This window comes from Rutidosis leptorrhynchoides, chromosome 6 (assembly GCF_046630445.1).
Source record: "Rutidosis leptorrhynchoides isolate AG116_Rl617_1_P2 chromosome 6, CSIRO_AGI_Rlap_v1, whole genome shotgun sequence".
Classification (NCBI taxonomy): Eukaryota; Viridiplantae; Streptophyta; class Magnoliopsida; order Asterales; family Asteraceae; genus Rutidosis; species Rutidosis leptorrhynchoides.
In genome coordinates this window covers 180,534,497-180,555,239 of record NC_092338.1, presented here as the reverse complement: position 1 = coordinate 180,555,239, position 20,743 = coordinate 180,534,497, and the positions used below count along the sequence as shown (strand labels likewise).

General features: G+C 33.8%; 1 non-coding gene across 1 annotated transcript; it reads right to left on the bottom strand.

Annotated features, from left to right (window-relative positions):
* Window positions 1-18,190: 18,190 nt before the first annotated feature.
* On the bottom strand, window positions 18,191-18,297 carry LOC139856244 (small nucleolar RNA R71). Its single transcript, XR_011761739.1, has one exon. It is a non-coding gene; the product is annotated as a small nucleolar RNA R71 (small nucleolar RNA).
* Window positions 18,298-20,743: the final 2,446 nt, after the last annotated feature.

Sequence of the window (20,743 nt, the reverse complement as noted above, 5' to 3'; positions counted from 1 at the left end):
ATGTCTAAAAAACCTCATAGTAAGAAGTATTTTAGGAAACTCCTATCAACCAAGGATAAGGTACCCGAAGTACCCAATGTCCCACTGAACGCGGATTGTTTAGCCATTATTTTAAATACTCTTCCTGAAAAACTATGAGACACCGAACGATTTACCCTTCCTTGTTCTATCTACCAATCTGGTACTATCTATTCTCTCGCTGACCGTGGTGCCAGCATCAATCTCATGCCCTACTCACTGTTCCAGAGACTCAAAATTGGAAACCTTAACCCTACCAAAATGAGCATCCAGCTAGTTGACCAATCCACTAGATATCCTAAGGGAATAGCTGAGAACGTCATGGTTAAGGTCGACAAATTCCTTTTTCCGACTGACTTTGTGGTTATGGACTATAAAGAAGACATGAAAACCCCTATCATCTTAGGAAGGCCTTTCATGAATATAGCCAAAGCGATCATTGACGTTTATTCGCGGACAATCACCTTGAGAGCCCGTGGAGAAGAGGTTACTTTCACGATCGACGAGTCTGTATGTCCTTCTGATGGGAACGCCGAGGTAAATACCATCTACACTATAAAAGTCACCTCTTATTCCAAGAATGAAGAGAAGAAGATAGAAGTAGAAGACAAGAAAAATAACCACTCTACACCAACCCAATCTTCACTCCCACCTTACTTTGATCTTTTAATGACTGAAAAGGATTTCGTTCTAGAAGAACTCTCTAAACCAATTATACTTGAAACTCCCGAGAGTGACGAGGAGGTGGATGAAGAAATTGAAATGGAGAGCCCGGATGAGAAGATGGAGATGGAGGATTCTAGCATTGAAGTAGTTGTTAATGTTGCTACCACATTGGATGAAATGTCCCGTTCATATTGATTATAAACGTTCCATATTAATTGATTTCGTTGCGAGGTTTTGACCTCTATATGAGACGTTTTTCAAAGACTGCATTCATTTTTAAAACATCCATAACCTTTATTTTATCAATAAAGGTTTTAAAAGCATTACGTAGATTATCAAATAATGATAATCTAAAATATACTATTTACACATGACCATTACATAATTGTTTACAATATATTACATTGACATATGTTTCTTGAATGCAGTTTTTACACAATATCATACAAACATGGACTCCAAATTTTGTCCTTATTTTAGTATGCAACAGCGGAAGCTCTTAGTATTCACCTGAGAATAAACATGCTTTAAACGTCAACAAAAATGTTGGTGAGTTATAGGTTTAACCTAAATATATCAAATCGTAACAATAGACCACAAGATTTCATATTTCAATACACATCTCATACATAGAGATAAAAATCATTCATATGGTGAACACCTGGTAACCGACATTAACAAGATACATATATAAGAATATCCCCATCATTCCGGGACACCCTTCGGATATGATATAAATTTCGAAGTACTAAAGCATCTGGTACTTTGGATGGGGTTTGTTAGGCCCAATAGATCTATCTTTAGGATTCGCGTCAATTAGGGTGTCTGTTCCCTAATTCTTAGATTACCAGACTTAATAAAAAGGGGCATATTCGATTTCGATAATTCAACCATAGAATGTAGTTTCACGTACTTGTGTCTATTTTTTTAAATCATTTATAAAACCTGCATGTATTCTCATCCCAAAAATATTAGATTTTAAAAGTGGGACTATAACTCACTTTCACAGATGTTTCCTTCCTCGGAAATAAAACTTGGCCACGGATCGATTCACGAACCCATACAAATATGTACATATATATCAAAGTATGTCCTAGTTAGTAACCTACAACTAGTTGTCCACAGTTAGATGTACATAAATAAATCGATATATATTATCTTGAATCAATCCACGACCCAGTGTATACACGTCTCAGGCTAGATCACAACTCAAAGTATATATATTTTTGGAATCAACCTCAACCCTGTATAGCTAACTCCAACATTACTGCATATAGAGTGTCTATGGTTGTTCCAAATAATATATATACATGGGTCGATATGATATGTCAAAACATTTGCATACGTGTCTTTGGTATCCCAAGATTACATAATATATTAGAATACATGTATAATAAAATATAAGTTAGCTAGGATATGATTTGTATAGATTTGTTAAACATTTCCCGTAGCTAAAAAGATCAAAATATCCAATCTTGTTTTACCCATAACTTCTTCATTTTAAATCCGTTTTGAGTGAATCAAACTGCTATGGTTTCATACTGAACTCTAATTTAAGAATCCAAATATAAAAAGTATAGGTTTATAGTCGGAAATTTAAGTTACATGTCAATTACTAAAGATGTAGTCATTTCCGTCGAAAGAATGACATCTTGATGACCATTTTGAAATTCATACTTTCACTTTGAGTTTAACCAAGATTTTTGGATATAGTTTCATGTTCATATGAAAAATCATTTTCCCAGAAGAACAACTTTTAAATCAAAGTTTATCATAGTTTTTAATTATCCAAACCAAAATAGCCCCCGGTTTCACTACGACGGCATATATCCGATTTTATGGTGTTCATCGTGTTTTCAGGTTTTAAATCATTAAGTTAGCATATCATATAGATATAGAAATTGTGTTTAGTTGATTTTAAAAGTCAAGTTAGAAGGATTAACTTTTATTTGCGAACAAGTTTAGAATTAACTAAACTCTGTTCTAGTGATTACAAGTTTAAACCTTCGAATAAGATAGCTTTATATGTATGAATCGAATGATGTTATGAACATCATTACTACCTCAAGTTTTCTGGATAAAACTACTGGAAATGAGAAAAATGGATCTAGCTTCAAAGGATCCTTGGATGGCTTGAAAGTTCTTGAAGCAGAATCATGACACGAAAATAGTTCAAGTAAGATTTTCACTCGAAATAAGATTGTTATAGTTGTAGAAATTGAATCAAAGTTTGAATATGAATATTACCTTGAATTAGAAAGATAACCTAATGTGAATAAAAAAGGTTCCTTGATCTTATATGATTACTTGGAATGGATTAGAAAGCTTGGAAGTAGTGATTTTTGTGAAACTATACTTATGGAATTTATGAAGAACACTTAGAACTTGAAGATGGAACTTGAGAGAGATCAATTTGGATGAAGAAAATTGAAGAATGAAAGTGTTTGTAGGTGTTTTTGGTCGTTGGTATATGGATTAGATATAAAAGATATGTAATTTTATTTTCATGTAAATAAGTCATGAATGATTACTAATATTTTTGTAATTTTATGAGATATTTCATGCTAGTTGCCAAATGATGGTTCCTACATGTGTTAGGCGACTCAAATGGGCTGTTAAGAGCTGATCATTGGAGTGTATATACCAATAGTACATACATCTAAAAGCTGTGTATTGTACGAGTATGAATACGGGTGCATAGGAGTAGAATTGTTGATGAAACTGAACGAGGATGTAATTGTAAGCATTTTTGTTAAGTAGAAGTACTTTGATATATGTCTTGAAGTCTTTCAAAAGTGTAAGAATACATATCAAAACACAACATGTATATACATTCTAATGGATTCGTTAAGTCTTCGTTAGTCGTTACATATAAGTGTTGTTTTGAAACCTTTAAGTTAAGGATCTCAATTAATGTTGTTAACCCAATGTTTATTATATCAAATGAGATGTTAAATTATTATATTATCATGATATTATGATGTATGAATATCTCTTAATATGATACATACATTAAAATATCGTTACAACGATAATCGTTACATATAAGTCTCGTTTCGTAATTCTTGAGTTAGTAGTCTTGTTTTTACATATGTAGTTCATTGTTAATACACTTAATGATATATTTAAATATCATTTTATCATGTTAAATATAGTGTATCAATATCTTAATATGATACATATGTATTTAGTAGACGTTATCATAACGATAATCGTTATATATATCATTTCGAGTTTCTAAACTTAGTAATCTCATTTCTTATGTATATCACACATTGTTAATATACTTAGTGAGATACTTACTCATCATAATCTCATGTCAACCATATATATATGTCTATATATACCACAACATGTAGTTTTCACAATTTTGTAACGTTCGTGAATCGCCGGTCAACTTGGGTGATCAATTGTCTATATGAAACTTATTTCATTTAATTAAGTCTTAACAAGTTTGATTGCTTAAAACATTGGAAACATTTAGTCATGTAAATATCAATCTCAATTAATATATATATAAACATGGAAAAGTTTGGGTCACTACAGTACCTACCCGTTAAATAAATTTCGTCCCGAAATTTTAAGTTGTTGAAGGTGTTGACGAATCTTCTGGAAATAGATGCGGGTATTTCTTCTTCATCTGATCTTCACACTCCCAGGTGAACTCGGGTCCTCTACGAGCATTCCATCGAACCTTAACAATCGGTATCTTGTTTTGCTAAAGACTCTTAACCTCACGATCCATTATTTCGACGGGTTCTTCAATGAATTGAAGTTTTTCATTGATTTGGATTTCGTCCAACGGAATAGTGATATCTTCTTTAGCAAAACATTTCTTCAAATTCGAGACGTGTAAAGTGTTATGTACAACCGCGAGTTGTTGAGGTAGCTCTAGTTGGTAAGCTACTGGTCCGACACGATCTATAATCTTGAATGGTCCAATGTACCTTGGATTTAGTTTTCCCCGTTTACCAAATCGAAGAACGCCTTTCCAAGGTGAAACCTTTAGCATGACCATTTCTCCAATTTCAAACTCTATATCTTTTCTTTTACTGTCCGCGTAGCTCTTTTGTCGACTCTGGGCGGTTTTCAATCGTTGTTGAATTTGGATGATTTTCTCGGTAGTTTCTTGTATTATCTCTGGACCCGTAATCTGTCTATCCCCCACTTCATTCCAACAAATCAGAGACTTGCACTTTCTACCATAAAGTGCCTCAAACGGCGTCATCTCAATATTAGAATGATAACTATTGTTGTAGGAAAATTCTGCTAACGGTAGGTGTCGATCCCAACTGTTTCTGAAATCAATAACACATGCTCGTAGCATGTCTTCAAGCTATTGTATCGTCCTTTCATTCTGCCCATCAGTTTGTGGATGATAGGCAGTACTCATGTCTAGACGAGTCCCCAATGCTTGTTGCAACGTCTGGCAGAACCTTGAAACAAATCTACCATCCCTATCAGAGGTAATAGAGACGGGTATTCCATGTCTGGAGACAACCTCCTTCAAATACAATCACGCCAACTTCTCCATTTTGTCATCTTCTTTCATTGGCAGGAAGTGTGCTGACTTGGTGAGACGATCAACTATTACCCAAATAGTATCATAACCACTTGCAGTCCTTGGCAATTTAGTAATGAAATCCATGGTAATGTTTTCCCATTTTCATTCCGGGAATTCAGGTTGTTGTAGTAGACCTGATGGTTTCTGATGTTCAGCTTTGACCTTAGAACACGTCAAACATTCTCCTACATATTTAGCAATATCGGCTTTCATACCCGGCCACCAAAAGTGTTTCTTGAGATCTTTATACATCTTCCCCGCTCCGGGATGTATTGAATATCTGGTTTTATGTGCTTCCTTAAGTACCATTTCTCTCACATCTCCAAACCTTGGTACCCAAATTCTATCAGCCCTATATCGGGTTCCGTCTTCCCGAATATTAAGATGTTTCTCTGATCCTTTGGGTATCTCATTCTTCCACTTTCCTTCTTTTACAACCCCCTGTTGTGCCTCCTTTATTTGAGTAGTAAGGTTAGTACGAATAATTATATTCATAGCTTTTACCCGTATAGGTTCTCTGTCCTTTCTACTCAAAGCGTCAGCTACCACATTCGACTTCCCCGGGTGGTATCGAATCTCAAAATCATAATCATTCAACAGTTCAATCCACCTGCGTTGTCTCATATTCGGTTGCTTCTGATTAAATATATGTTGGAGACTTTTGTGGTCAGTATATATAATACTTTTGACCCCATATAAATAATGCCTCCAAGTCTTTAATGCAAGAACAACAGCACCCAATTCCAAATTGTGAGTCGTATAATTTTGCTCGTGAATCTTCAATTGTCTAGACGCATAAGCAATCACCTTCGTTCGTTGCATTAATACACAATCGAGACCTTGCTTTGATGCGTCACAATAAATCACAAAATCATCATTCCCTTCAGGCAATGACAATATAGGTGCCATAGTTAGCTTTTTCTTCAATAATTGAAACGCGTTCTCTTGTTCATCCTTCCATTCAAATTTTTTCCCTTTATGCGTTAATGCAGTCAAGGGTTTTGCTATTTTGGAGAAATCTTGGATGAATCTTCTGTAGTAACCAGCCAATCCTAAAAATTGACGTATATGCTTCGGAGTTTTTGGGGTTTCCCACTTTTCAACTGTTTCGATCTTTGCCGGATCTACCTGGATACCTTCTTTGTTCACTATGTGACCAAGGAATTGAACTTCTTCCAACCAAAATGCACACTTTGAAAACTTAGCGTACAGTTTTTCTTTCCTCAATACTTCTAGCACTTTTCTCAAATGTTCTTCGTGCTCTTGATCATTCTTTGAGTAAATAAGTATGTCATCGATGAAAACAATGACAAACTTGTCAAGATATGGCCCACAAACTCGGTTCATAAGGTTCATGAACACAGCTGGTGCATTAGTCAACCCCAACGACATAACCATAAACTCGTAATGACCATAACTCGTCCTAAAAGCAGTTTTTGGAATATCATCCTCCTTTACTCGCATTTGATGATATCCAGAATGTAAATTTATTTTCGAATAAACCAACGAGCCTTGTAGTTGATCAAATAAGTCATCAATTCTAGGCAGTGGATAACGGTTTTTGATGGTAAGTTTATTCAACTCTCTGTAGTCAATACACAACCTAAATGTACCATCCTTCTTCTTGACAAACAAAACAGGAGCTCCCCATGGTGATGTGCTTGGTCGAATGAAACCACGTTCTAATAGTTCTTGCATTTGGCTTTATAGTTCTTTCATTTCGCTGGGTGTGAGTCTGTAAGGAGCACGAGCTATTGGTGCAGCTTCTGGTATAAGATCTATTTGAAATTCAACAGATCGATGTGGAGGTAGTCCCGGTAATTCTTTCGGAAATACATCGAGAAATTCTTTTGCGAAGGGAACATCATTGATTCTCTTTTCTTCAGTTTGTACTTTCTCGACGTATGCTAGAACAACATAGCAACCTTTTCTTATTAGTTTTTGTGCCTTCAAATTACTAATAAGATGTAGCTTCGTGTTGCCCTTTTCTCCGTACACCATTAAGGGTTCTCCTTCTTCTCGTACAATGCGAATTGAATTTTTGTAACATACGATCTCTGCTTTCATCTCCTTTAGCCAGTCCATGCCAACTATTACATCAAAACTCCCTAAATCTACTGGTATCAAATCAATCTTAAATATTTCGCTACCCAGTTTAATTTCTCGATTCCGGCATATATAATCTGCTGAAATTAATTTACCGTTTGCTAATTCAAGTAAAAATTTACAATCTAACGGCGTCAATGGACAACTTAATTTAGCACAAAAATCTCTACTCATATAGCTTCTATCCGCACCCGAATCAAATAAAACGTACGCAGATTTATTGTCAATAAGAAATATACCCGTAACAAGCTCCGGGTCTTCCTGTGCCTCTGCCGCATTAATATTGAAAACTCTTCCGCGGCCTTGTCCATTTGTGTTCTCCTGGTTCGGGGAATTTCTAATAATGTGGCCCGGTTTTCCACATTTATAACAAACTACATTGGCATAACTTGCTCCGACACTACTTGCTCCACCATTACTCGTTCCGACACCATTTGTTCCTTTCGTTCTGTTAACCCCTGCTCCGTAGACCTCACACTTCACCGCGCTATGACCATTTCTTTTACACTTGTTGCAAAATTTGGTGCAGAACCCCGAGTGATACTTTTCACACCTTTGGCATAGCTGCTTCTGATTGTTGTTGTTGTTGCGGTTGTTATTGTTGTTGGGATGATTGTTGTAGTTGTTGTTGTTATTGTTGTTGTTGTTGTTGTTGTTGTGCTGTTTGTTGTAGTTTCGATTGATGTTGCGATTGTTGGGATAGTTGTTATTGTTTTGGTGACTCTTATCACCGTTTTCCTCCCACTTTCTTTTGACTAGCTTCACGTTGGCCTCTTCGACCGCCTGTTCTTTAATTCTTCCCTCAATCTGGTTCACGAGTTTGTGAGCCATTCTACATGCCTTTTGTATGGAGGCAGGCTCGTGTGAACTTATATCTTCTTGGATTCTCTCCGGTAACCCTTTCACAAACGCGTCGATCTTCTCTTCCTCATCTTCGAACGCTCTCGGACACAATAGGCACAATTATGTGAATTGTCTTTCGTACGAAGTAATATCGAATACCTGTGTTCGTAACCCTCTAAGTTCTAACTTGAGCTTATTGACCTCGGTTCTGGGACGGTACTTCTCGTTTATCAAGTGCTTGAATGTTGACCACGTTAGCGCGTAAGCAGCATCTTGTCCCACTTGCTCTAGATAGGTATTCCACCATGTTAACGCAATACTTGTGAAGGTATGCGTAGCGTACTTCACTTTGTCTCCTTCAGCACACTTACTTATGGCAAACACCGATTCAACTTTCTCGGTCCACCGTTTCAATCAGATTGATCCTTTGGTCCCATCAAATTCTAAAGGTTTGCAGGCAGTGAATTCCTTGTAGGAGCATCCTACACGATTTCTTGTGCCGTTAGCTGTATTGCTAGATTCAGAGTTATTGTTGGTATGTAGTGCGGCCTGTACTGCGGCTATATTTGAAGCAAGAAAGGCACGAAATTCCTCTTCGCTCATATTCAAGGTGTGTCGAGTAGTCGGTACCATTTCCTTCAAAATAGTCAAATGAAACAAGTTAATCATACAGAATATTAAGAGTAGTCAATAGTATCTCGTAGCATAATATGAACTCATTTATAAAGGCTTTTTCTTCATATTAGCGTTTTATAAGTTTAAATTCGGGTACTACCTACCCGTTAAGTTCATACTTAGTAGCTAATATACAATTTAACTACTACAATTCCATATGAAAAACTGATTATAATAATATATCACATATAAATATTATTCAAACTTACAACTTCGCTATATTACATATAACATGAAATATAGTACACTATGATACAGGACAGTTTTGAAGATAACTCTAGTTAATACGCAAGTTGTTCAGCAAAGGAAATAAAGACACGTAATTCATAACTCCAGAAACAAGTCATGCATTCTGGTTTTACTAAGACGACTTCCCATCCTTGATCTTGTGGAAAATAACCGTTATGACCATTGGCTAGGCAGCATGTTGTAATGTCGTCAAAAGAACGAGGGTTTCGTAATGTCCAACAGCCCCGTAATAATCTAAAAACCTTGTTTCTCACCCCAACTACTGAATCCGTCACTTGTGGGAAAGTTTTATTTAAAAGCTGCAATCCGATGTTCTTTTTCTCAAGCGAACATCACTAACCCGTAAGCATAACATGCTTCTTTATGTTGCATGTTAGAAGCTCTTTCTAATTCACGAAATCCTATGTTGGGATATGTTGAGTCAAAATAGGTTCTTAACCCGTAGCGTAAAATTGCATTTGGGTTTCCCGCATTTAACGCTTTAAAGAAAACACGGCGTAACTTAAAGTCTCCCCAATGTGATATACCCCACCTATCAAAGGAAAGCCTTTTATAAACTAAGGCATTTCTGGAAAGTCTTTCAAATGTTTGACAAGTTAATTTCGACATAACTAAATGTGCTGATGAATTGTGACCGACTCTAGACAAGATTTCCTTAATCATATCCTACTGGTAGGTCTTCTAAAATATTCGGTTGTCTACCCTTAACGTCCATTTTGTTTTTATACTGTAAAATAGACAAGGATTAGATTCGTAATAACAAACAATACAAGCAATTTTTACATAGAACATAAAAGTACAAGCACACTACAATACATTTATTACACAACATGCTCACACCCCTCTAATCTGAATCACTGGTTTTTTCTTCTTCGGACTTGGTTATTTTTCCTAATCTTCTAGGGATATATGATGTTCCTCTAATACGAGTCGTCGTTTTCCACATTAGTTTAGAAAAACCTGGTGGTTTAGAGGTTCCCGGGTTATTGTCACGATATTGAAAATACGGGTGTTGTCGGTACATATAAAGTTCATCGGGGTCGGAATCAGATTTCTCTATTTTGATGCCTTTTCCCTTATTATTTTCTTTTGCCTCATTAAATTGGGTCGGGGTAATTTCTATAACATCATCGGAATCCTCATAATTGGTAATTTTCCCAATATTTTGCTTCCTTAGCGGAAACACCATTGACCATTATTAACTTTGGTCCATTGGTTGAGGATTTTCTTTTATTTGACCGATTTTCTGTGGTTCCTACTATTCCCCCCTCCGGAACCTCTTCTTCTGCCGGTTCCTCTTCTTCCGGTTCCGTTTCCTCTTCTTCCGGTTCTTCGGGAACTTGTGAATCTTGCCAATATATATTCGACTCTTCGTTATTATTAGGTGAGTCAATGGGATTTGTGCTAGAGGTAGACATCTATCACACAATATCAAGCATGTTAAGAGATTAATATATCACATAATATTTACACGTTAATAATATATAGTTTCCAACAAAAATGTTAAGCAATCATTTTTAAAGAAAACACGGTCGAAGTCCAGACTCACTAATGCATCCTAACAAACTCGATAAGACACACTAATACAAATTTTCTGGTTCTCTAAGACCAACGCTCGGATACCAACTGAAATGTCCCGTTCATATTGATTATAAACATTCCATATTAATTGATTTCGTTGCGAGATTTTGACCTCTATATGAGACGTTTTTCAAAGACTGCATTCATTTTAAAACAACCATAACCTTTATTTTATCAATAAAGGTTTTAAAAGCATTACATAGATTATCAAATAATGATAATCTAAAATATACTGTTTACACATGACCATTACATAATGGTTTACAATATATTACATCGACATATGTTTCTTGAATGCAGTTTTTACACAATATCATACAAACATGGACTCCAAATCTTGTCCTTATTTTAGTATGCAACAGCGGAAGCTCTTAGTATTCACCTGAGAATAAACATGCTTTAAACGTCGACAAAAATGTTGGTGAGTTATAGGTTTAACCTATATATATAAAATCGTAACAATAGACCACAAGATTTCATATTTCAATACACATCCCATACATAGAGATAAAAATCATTCATATGGTGAACACCTGGTAACCGACATTAACAAGATGCATATATAAGAATATCCCCATCATTCCGGGACACCCTTCGGATATGATATAAATTTCGAAGTACTAAAGCATCCGATACTTTGGATGGGGTTTGTTAAGCCCAATAGATCTATCTTTAGGATTCGCGTCAATTAGGGTGTATGTTCCCTAATTCTTAGATTACCAGACTTAATAAAAAGGGGCATATTCGATTTCGATAATTCAACCATAGAATGTAGTTTCACGTACTTGTGTCTATTTTGTAAATCATTTATAAAACCTGCATGTATTCTCATCCCAAAAATATTAGATTTTAAAAGTGGGACTATAACTCACTTTCACAGATATTTCCTTCCTCTGAAATAAGACTTGGCCACGGATCGATTCACGAACATATACAAATATGTACATATATATTAAAGTATGATCAAAATATAATTATAACCATTTTTATTATGTTTTAAAGATTTGAGTGTATTAAGTCAGCTGTCCTCGTTAGTAACCTACAACTAGTTGTCCACAGTTAGATGTACAGAAATAAATCGATATATATTATCTTGAATCAATCCACGACCCAGTGTATACACGTCTCAGGCTAGATCACAACTCAAAGAATATATATTTTTGGAATCAACCTCAACCCTGTATAGCTAACTCCAACATTACTGCATATAGAGTGTCTATGGTTGTTCCAAATAATATATATACATGGGTCGATATGATATGTCAAAACATTTGCATACGTGTCTATGGTATTCCTAGATTACATAATATATTAGAATACATGTATAATACAATATAAGTTAGCTAGGATATGATTTGTATAGATTTGTTAAACATTTCCCGTAGCTAAAAAGATCAAAAATATCCAATCTTGTTTTACCCATAACTTCTTCATTTTAAATCCGTTTTGAGTGAATCAAATTGCTATGGTTTCATATTGAACTCTAATTTAAGAATCCAAACAGAAAAAGTATAGGTTTATAGTCAGAAATTTAAGTTACATGTCAATTACTAAAGAGGTAGTCATTTCCGTCGAAAGAACGACATCTTGATGACCATTTTGAAAAACATACTTTCACTTTGAGTTTAACCAAGATTTTTGGATATAGTTTCATGTTCATATGAAAAATAATTTTCCCAGAAGAACAACTTTTAAATCAAAGTTTATCATAGTTTTTAATTATCCAAACCAAAACAGCCCCCGGTTTCACTACGACGGCGTATATCCGATTTTATGGTGTTCATCGTGTTTCCAGATTTTAAATCATTAAGTTAGCATATCATATAGATATAGAACATGTGTTTAGTTGATTTTAAAAGTCAAGTTAGAAGGATTAACTTTTGTTTGCGAACAAGTTTAGAATTAACTAAACTATGTTCTAGTGATTACAAGTTTAAACCTTTGAATAAGATAGCTTTATATGTATGAATCGAATGATGTTATGAACATCATTACTACCTCAAGTTTTCTGGATAAAACTACTGGAAATGAGAAAAATAGATCTAGCTTCAAAGGATCCTTGGATGGCTTGAAAGTTCTTGAAGCAGAATCATGACACGAAAACAGTTCAAGTAAGATTTTCACTCGAAATAAGATTGTTATAGTTTTAGAAATTGAATCAAAGTTTGAATATGAATATTACCTTGAATTAGAAAGATAACCTACTGTAAATAACAAAGGTTCCTTTATCTTAGATGATTACTTGGAATGGATTAGAAAGCTTGGAAGTAGACTTGCAAACTTGGAAGTATTCTTGATTTTTGTGAAACTATACTTATGGAATTTATGAAGAACACTTAGAACATGAAGAAGGAACTTGAGAGAGATTAATTCGATGAAGAAAATTGAAGAATGAAAGTGTTTGTAGGTTTTTTTGGTCATTGGTAAATGGATTAGATATAAAGGATATGTAATTTTGTTTTCATGTAAATAAGTCATGAATGATTACTAATATTTTTTGTAATTTTATGAGATATTTCATGCTAGTTGCCAAATGATGGTTCCCACATGTGTTAGGTGACTCACATGGGCTACTATGATCTGATCATTGGAGTGTATATACCAATAGTACATACATCTAAAAGTTGTGCATTGTACGAGTACGAATACGGGTGCATACGAGTAGAATTGTTGATGAAACTGAACGAGGATGTAATTGTAAGCATTTTTGTTAAGTAGAAGTACTTTGATATATGTCTTGAAGTCTTTCAAAAGTGTAAGAATATATATCAAAACACAACATGTATATACATTCTAATGGATTCGTTAAGTCTTCGTTAGTCGTTACATGTAAGTGTTGTTTTGAAACCTTTAAGTTAACGATCTCAATTAATGTTGTTAACCCAATGTTTATTATATCAAATGAGATGTTAAATTATTATATTATCATGATATTATGATGTATGAATATCTCTTAATATGATACATACATTAAAATATCGTTACAACGATAATCGTTACATATAAGTCTCGTTTCGTAATTCTTGAGTTAGTAGTCTTGTTTTTACATATATAGTTCATTGTTAACACACTTAATGATATATTTAAATATCATTTTATCATGTTAAATATAGTGTATCAATATCTTAATATGATACATATGTATTTAGTAGACGTTATCATAACGATAATCGTTATATATATCATTTAGAGTTTCTTAACTTAGTAATCTCATTTCTTATGTATATCACACATTGTTAATATACTTAGTGAGATACTTACTCATCATAATCTCATGTTAACCATATATATATATGTCTATATATACCACAACATGTAGTTTTCACAATTTTGTAACGTTCGTGAATCGCCGGTCAACTTGGGTGATCAATTGTCTATATGAAACTTATTTCATTTAATCAAGTCTTAACAAGTTTGATTGCTTAACACGTTGGAAACATTTAGTCATGTAAATATCAATCTCAATTAATATATATAAACATGGAAAAGTTCGGGTCACTACATTGGAGACGTTAATGGACATCGTCCCACCTCCATCCTTAGAGTACAACGTTACGACCAACCCGAAGTCACAAAGAAGAAAGAAGGGTTTTGCGTCAGGGCTACCCTATAAACCATCACTCAAATACATAATGACATACACATCATGGAGTGATGAGGGCTTCTTTGACCAACTGATAAGGCTAAAAAGGAACATATATTTCATAGCAATATCCCTCCTAAATAATAGGTTTTCATATGTAATTGTATTATATTTTCATTGTAATTGTTTAAATAAATAAATGTGAAAACGAAGCATGAAGATTAAAGAATTGAAGAAAAAATGCCACTAAAGCCTGAAAAGTGCCACTAAAGCCATAGTACACTTAAAAGTGCCACTAAAAAATGAGTAAAAGACTCGCACGGATTTTGGAAGTTAAGGAGAACAATTTTTGTGCAAATTACAAATCGCAAAACGCAAAGTACAAGATATCTCCGCGTACGAATGGACGTTCGAAAATTCGGAACCGGGACCTGAGTCAAGAAGAAATGCGCGACGCAACGGAGCAAAAATTACAAGTCAACTATGCATATAAATATAATATAATATATAAATAATTCTTAAAATTATATATATATTATATTTATTTATTAAAAACGTCGACAAGCAAATGGCTAAAAGTTTGTGAGCTGGAATTCGAACCTCCGCGACTGCGGAGCTGTGAGGAACAAATGTACCGCACTCGCGGAGCACACCAAAATCAGAATTCCCTATAAAAGGCACGAGCCCTCTGCCAAATCCATTGCACCATATCTATCTATCTCTCTCAATTTATATTTATATTTATTAAAATTATAATTTTAATTTAAGATTAATAATAAATTATGGTTTAGTAAGGTTATTGTAAGAAATGTTTAACGGGTTTTAAGTTGGAACTCTGTCCGTGTAACGCTACGCGATAAATAATCACTGTAAGCTATGTTTTTCCTTTTTAAATTAATGTCTCATAACTAAGTTATTATTATGCTTATTTGAGCCGAAGTAATCGTGATGTTGGACTAAAAATTAAGATTGGGTTATTGGATTTTGTACCATAATTAGGGTATGGACAAAAGACCGACACTTGTGAACATTGGACCATGGACCATTAATAGATGGGGGGTATTGTATAATCGAATGACAATTCTTTGTAGCCTGTCGAACCTATCTTCAAATTAGTTAATCTAATAATTATTAAATGATTATGCATGTCCTATTTAGTGACGTTTATACGACATCTTTAACAATCATTTAATTAATCAATTGGGTTGGGTAATTGATTATTCATTCTGATCAAGTGGGTAAATTAATATTCATATCTAATCAAAACAGGGGTGGATTACATACAGTGATAACTGGTTTAATTGTTGACAGAAGTGATAGCTGCGTCACAGTTTAAATCTTTAATTAGTTGGAATATTTGACTTCGGGTATAAGGATAATTTGACGAGGATACTCGCACTTTATATTTATGAATGATGGACTGTTATGGACAAAAACCAGATGGACATATCGAATAATCCAGGACAAAGGACAATTAACCCAAGATAATTAATTAAAATCAAAACGTCAAACATCATGATTACGGAAGTTTAAATAAGCATAATTGTTTTATTGTATTTCTCATCGTAATTTTATTTACTTGCAATTTTATTTATTATCATTTTAATATTGTTATTTATTTTACGCACTTTAATTATCGTCATTTATTTTTACGCTTAAAAATATAAAATCGACAAACCGGTCATTAAACGGTAAAACCCCCTTTTATAATAATATTACTATATATAGTTATATATATTTATATAAATATAGTTGTTAAAAATATAGTACGTATCACCAGCTCCCTGTGGAACGAACCGGACTTACTAAAAACTACACTACTCTACGATTAGGTACACTGCCTATAGTGTTGTAGCAAGGTTTAGGTATATCCCACTCTATAAATAAATAAATCACTTGTGTAAAATTGTATCGTATTTAATAGTTTTTCCTAGTAAAATATATAACTATTTCATACCCCCACGCTACATCATCAAGTTTTTGGCGCCGCTGCCGGGGGCTCGGTGAAAAACGCTATATTTTCGTAAATTTTTATAAAAATATATTATTTCTTATTTCGAAAAAAAATATATTGTTTTTGTAATAAGTATATAAAAAAAAGTATAAAACATAATATATATATATATATATATATATATAAAAATATTTATTTTTAAGATTTTTATTTATAAATTAATAAGTATTTTTATTTTAAGTTTTAAAATATAAGTTTATTTTTATTTTATAAAAATTATCTATCTTTTATTTTATAAAACTTGTAAAAAAAAAAAAAACCTGAACGTGCGTAATTTGCATCCTCCGCACTCGCGGATATTTTAGGGAGCATAAATCCGCACTCGCGGAGCTTGGTCTGAGAGCTCTGATCCAGCCATTAATTACGAATTAGGGTTTTATTATTTTAATTATTATTATTATTAGGATTTAATTATTATATAGTTTTAATATAATTTGTATTTTAAGTTTTAATTATTATTATTTACATATTTACATTAATACTTTTATATAAATAATATTTTTATAAAAAAATTATATTTTTATAACTCTAATTTTCTTTTTATATTTCGTATCTTTTTAAAAATATAATTCGTAATTTGTATATTTATTATTCATAACTAGTTTTAAGTTCTAGTTTTTGCCGTAGCTTATTTTTATTTCTAGATTTCTAAGATTTGCCGTAAAATTCCTTAAGTGCTTTTTCTATAGACTAAGATTTAGGCGCTTTAGATTTTTGAGACGCCGTTTATATATTTTAGTGCTTTTTAAGTTATTGATGTTTTGGATATAGATTTCCTTTTAAGCTTTAATACCTTTAGGCACAACTTTTTAGATTTAGTTTTTAGTTCCTTTCAAGTTACGACGCGCTATTTTCTTTTTATTATTTTTCGACGATTATTTTTCGACCTCTTATTTTTCGACATTTTTCGACGCGCAATCTTTTTCTTTCTTATTTCTCGACGCTCTAGTTTATAGGACATAGAATTTTCTATTTCTTCTCTAAAATTTCAAAATGAAAAATTATTTTAAGCGGTTAAATTGATAGACATCCAAAATTTTCTGGTTCGTAGTAATAGTTAGATTTGTTAGTGGCGAGTTGTGGGCTTCCGATTTAAAGGGTCCTGGCTACCTGCTGCATCTATTGGCTATTCAAAACGTTGGCAAAATCAGAAAAGTCTATTAAGTTGATAACTTATATAATTTTTCTTATTTTTATAACTAATAGGATATTCAGTGAATGCACCGAGCAAAACGTTCACCACCCTTTCATCCGTTCACCACCTATAACTCGATCAAGACATCTAGCCAATATTGTCGACGTTGATTTTTCTTTAGAATCATCATCTAGTCGAACAAGTACTCCAATTCGAAATTCTGATAATCCATCTTTTGAACCCGACTTCACAACTAAGAATCCGGAGGATATTCAAGGACAATTCCAAGATCCTGAACCACTAATTATTCCTCCTGAACCACAAACCATTAAATCAGAATCCTCTAGTGATTCAGATTCAACAAATTCAATTATGGAAGTAACGAAACCTCTAAGTATGGAAGATCGAATGAGGGCCACACGCATGGGCCAAGTTCACGCCATTATTAAGCCAGATATTAATGCGCCAGATTATGAAATCAAAGGACAAATCCTACACATGGTAACTAATCAATGCCAATATAGTGGTATGCCGAAGGAAGATCCAAACGAACATCTTCGAACCTTTAATAGAATATGTACTCTATTTAAAATCCGAGAAGTGGAGGATGAACAAATCTATCTCATGTTATTTCCCTGGACTTTAAAGGGAGAAGCCAAAGATTGGTTAGAATCATTACCTGAAGGGGCGATTGATACATGGGACGTTTTAGTTGAAAAATTTCTTAAACAATTCTTTCCGGCATCTAAAGCTGTGAGACTTCAAGGAGAAATTGTTACATTCGCGCAAAAGTGAAATGAAACATTATATGAGGCGTGGACAAGATTCGGAAAGTTGTTGAGAGGATGTCCTCAACATGGTTTAGACACTTATCAAATAGTACAAATATTCTATCAAGGATGCAACATTGCTACACGAAAAGACATCGACATAACAGCTGGTGGTTCCATTATGAAGAAAACCGCAACTGAAGCTCACAAGATAATTGATAATACAGCCTCCCACTCTCATGAGTGGCACCAGGAAAAAGATATCTTTCGTTCATCTAAAGCGGCTAGAGCCGATTCTAGCCATAACTTTGATTCTGTTTCCGCAAAATAGATGCTTTCGAAAGACGAATGGAAAAGATGACTAAAGATATTCATGCAATACGAATCAGTTGTGAGCAATGTGGTGGACCACACTTAACGAAAGATTGTCACATCAAGCAAACGATGGAGCAACGAGAGAATGTTTCCTACATGAATCAAAGGCCGGGAAATAATTATCAAAATAATTATCAACCTCCAAGGCTAAACTTCAATCGAAATCAAAACATTCTTTACAATCCAAAAGGACCCAACAATAACTCGTATAACGAACAAGGTCTGAATAACCAAACAACTCAAAACAACACTTTCAATCAACAAAGACCTGGCTTGTATAAACCACCACAACAAACCGAAGAGAAAAAGTCAAATATGGAAGAAGTGGTATTTAAGTTAATTGAATCTCAAACACAATTTATTGAAACTCAAACCCAAACTAATGAGAGGTTTGATCAGTCATTTAGAACTCAACAAGCTTCCATTTTCAATCTAGAAAAACAATTAGGTACTCTTGTTAGATTGATGAGTGAAAGGGAACAAGGAAAGATACCGAGTAATACTGAAGTAAATCCTCGGAAAGAAAATGTTAACATGGTTTCAACAAATTCTGAAAAACCAACACTAGAAGATGGGAAGGTTTTATATGTAAGTAACAATGAAGAAGTTACACCACCACCACCACCTAAGTATGTAAAGCCAATGGTGGCACCATACAGACCACCCATCCCGTTTCCTAGAAAAGGAGTTGAGTATGAGGAAGTAATAGGTAATAAAGTTTGTGATACCTTTGGAAAGAAGAAGAAGAAGAAGAAGAATAAGAAAGTGCAAGAAACAAAAACCGTAGAAGTAAACCCGGTGAAGACAGTTCCACCAAAACCTCCACCTAGGGTAGGTGATCCGGGTGAATTTATTGTTCCTTGTCTACTTAGTGACTATGTCATGTATGATGCACTAGCAGATTTAGGTGCGAGTGTAAGTGTTATGCCTCTTTCATTATATAAGAGATTAGGAGTAGGTGAGTTAAGTCCAACGAATATGAGTGTTCGACTCCTTGATCAAAACATTAAACACCCAGTTGGAATTGCTGACAACCTACCCGTTCAAGTAGGTAATTTAACCTTTCTAGTCGAATTTATTGTCATTGACATAGAAGAGGACTCAAACATTCCTCTAATTTTAGGTCGACCATTCAAAGCGTCCACCGGGGCATTATTTGATGTAAGAAAGGGTAGAATGACACTTAGTAATGATGAAAAATCGATCACCTTTGTGATTCGAAAGTCTAAATCTCCACCAACCAAAACCGTTGAACCAGCAAAAACGATTGGTAAGAACCATGTTGTTTTACCAATTCCAACGGAAGTGCTTAACAATAATAAAATGCCTAAGTGTGGGGAAAATGAAGTAACACCTAATGATGACCTGATAACAAAGAACCCCGTTGTTGATACGAAATTAAACGATCCCGTTATTAATAGTTCAATGAAGAAACTTATTAAACGGGTTTACGATGCTAGAATTAAGGGGAACTTTAAGTTATGTAACCGGTTAGTATCCAATCTATCGCCTAAAAAAAAAACTAGTTGAATTTGTGGATATTACGGAAGAAGTTGGTCACTGGCTTAAAGCTAAAGTCACAGATATGCAAGTTGATTATGGTCCAAGAGAAATTGACGATGAAGTTAATCACAATTTTGACACCACAGCTACTTAAGTGTGGGGAGATTCAAATGTTCTAAAAAGAATATGTTGTCTAGAGTTAGTTGTTCTGTTCTCGTGTAGTTCCGAGAATGGAATTCGATTGGTCTTTTCCGCTAGCAGACACTAAAGAACTAGTTTTCTCACCCCCATTCTGAATTTTTTTTGTTTTATAGGTTTTGTATGAAATTAATATGTTTTTTTTAAGTTTTGTGTGAATTTTTAAAAATAAAATTTACTTTATTTAATTAAGTTTAAAAAATGATTTCTAAAATTCGTCGTGAGTTGAAGATTAGGTCGTTGAACCGAAATTGCTTTATCCAAGGATGGGGCGACAAAATTTGTTATCATTATTTTTAATTTTATTGATTTAAAGTATGCCAAAAAAATATTAGATTTTATAAATTTTTGAATGTGGGGTAATATACCAAACTTCAAAAATATGTATATATATGCTTGTATTTTATCATATATACAACAGGGTAAAACAACGCACTTTCAAAGACTGTCATTAAGTTCAGCA